Below are 2356 nucleotides of genomic sequence, written 5' to 3'. Positions count from 1 at the left end.
AAAAAAAAAAAAAAAAAAAAAAAAAAAAACATTATCCAGGCATGGCATGGCATGGCATGTGCTTGTGGTCCCAGCTACTTGGGAGGCTGGGGTGGGACGATCACCTGTGCTGGGAGAGATTGAGGCTGCAGTGTGAGTCATGATTGTGCCGCTGCACTCTAGCTGAGGTGACAGAGTGAGACCCTGTCTTAAAAATAAATAAAAGCATTAAATAAATAAATTGTTCATTCAGATTATGAATTGCTTTTCTAAATTTTGTATAGTTTGTCTTCTGTGATATTTCACTGAGCTTCTTTAATATCATTATTCTGCATTTTTTCCAGGCATTTCATAGATTTTTTGTTGTTGTTAGAATCTTTTGGTGGAGAATCATTGTGTTCTTTCGAGGTGTCACATTTCCCTGCTTTTTCATGTTTCTTGTGTCCTTACCTTGGTATCTGCACATCTCATGTAATAGTTGCTTCTTCCTTTTTTATGGATTGACTTTCATAGGGAAAGACTTTTTCCTATAGATGTATCTACAGCGTTGGTTGAGTAGAGCACTTTGGTTTTGATTCTGAGTGGGCACAGTAGTGTAGTTGTATTTTTTCTATAGGTGTAATCAGCATCAGTAGTGTCTGTGAGTTCACAGTGGATTAGGTGATGGTTGTTAGTGAAGGGTGTGGTGAGGCTTTGCTGGAGATGAGGACACCAGGTGGGCTAGTACTCATTCAACAGTGGTAGATACAGTTGGCCAGGTATGTTGGCCCTCGGGCCTTTGGACAGCATAAATGGACACTGTAGTAGTAGGTCTAGGTGGAGTAATCCTTGACCCTCAAGGCAGCCTGCTCTGGGCTGGTTGTGGAGGCAGTGGGTCAGACAGGTCGGTGGGCCCTTGGACCTTTGGTTCAGTATGTATGGCTTTGACGATGCCAGTATTGGTTGTGGGCCAACCTTCAGGCCCCCAAGCAGCATGTATGGGCATCAGCTGTGGTGGCAGTGAGCTGGGCAGGCAAGTTCTCTGGCCCTCAAGTTGTTTGGAGAGGGAGGGCATGTTAGCAGTGGTGGGTAGAGTGGGTCAGTTTTCAGGTACCCGGATGACATGTCTGGGTATTGGCAGGTTGTCAATACCTGTCAGGTATTGGGTCTGTCTTTAGGCCCCCAGAAGGTGGGCACAGGTGGTGGTGGTGGGCAGAGCAGACCTGTTGTCAGGGCCCATTTTGCTGTGTGTGACTGCCAGTCGTGGCAGGTAGGGCAGATCAATTCTCAGGCTCTTGGATGGATAGAGGCAGCAGTGGCAGTGGGTGGGAGAGACCTGACCTCAGACCACTGGATGGTATGCGCAGGTGCCAGCAGTGAGGGCTGAGGCAGACCTGTTCTCAGGCCCCTGTGTGGCACTGGGGCAAGCTGGTCCCTAGGTCCCCTGAAAGCACATGCTGGTGTGCAGCGACTCTGCTGCTAGGGAAGGGACTGGGTTGCTGTCAGTGGCAGTGGCCCAAGGCCAGCTGCTCTCAGACTGTGAGGAGTGTGTACTCCGCTCCCTTTGTCCCCGAGCACCCTCTCTGGTACACTGCACTGTCTGTTCCCTGGGATGTGGGACACTGCTTGGGCTAGAGTGCTGGGTCCCCAGCCACACTGCTGAGTCTAGCCAGCATTGTGCTGCTGCAGTCCTCTTGGTGGATGTGGTAGAATGGCAGCAAGGCTCTAGGGATGTGGAGACGCAAGAGGGTGTTGGGCCCCAGGGAAGACTATAGTCTGGTGGCAGCTGAGCTCTCAAATGGTACCCTGCTATAGTTGCTTGAGTCTCAGGGGGTGTGTGGGACCCATCCGAAACAAACTCCCTCTCTGACAATGCTGTTGCATGGACTCCAGGCATTTCCCTATACTAGTCTCAGGGCCTGCGAGGGCTGACGGGCTCTTCCTGGGCTAATATTGCAAGAATCTGCAGTGGAAAAGTGAACTACCGGGGGATCTCTCACTTACCTTTTCCCTGAACTGGAATGTTTCTCTTGGCTATGAGCCTATCTCAACCAGGCTGGCTGCTTCACTTCTCTCTCTTTCTATGGCTCAGAAGTTCTGACACTGCCCTACTGAATTCCAGTGTTCTCTCTAAGGCAGTCTATTCAATGTGTGATCATCTACTCACTGTTTTGGTCCTTTCTGGAGGAGGCAAGTACCAGGTACCTCTAGCCACCAACCAGTAATTTATTCTATTAGGAATTCTGGGATATTTTGTTCTCTGTTTTTTGGGTTTTGTTTTGTTTTTTTTCAGAATTCTTTGATTTTTCTTAATCAGACAGTTCCAATGCAATTTCGAGGAATGAAGCAATAGACAAAGGAAGTCTTCCTGTCTGAATACAGGCATTTATTGGTTAAG

Source organism: Cebus imitator, unplaced genomic scaffold, assembly GCF_001604975.1.
Source record: "Cebus imitator isolate Cc_AM_T3 unplaced genomic scaffold, Cebus_imitator-1.0 Scaffold533, whole genome shotgun sequence".
NCBI classification, from domain to species: Eukaryota; Metazoa; Chordata; class Mammalia; order Primates; family Cebidae; genus Cebus; species Cebus imitator.
The sequence above is the reverse complement of the archived record's forward strand: the minus strand, read 5'-3'. Positions refer to the sequence as shown.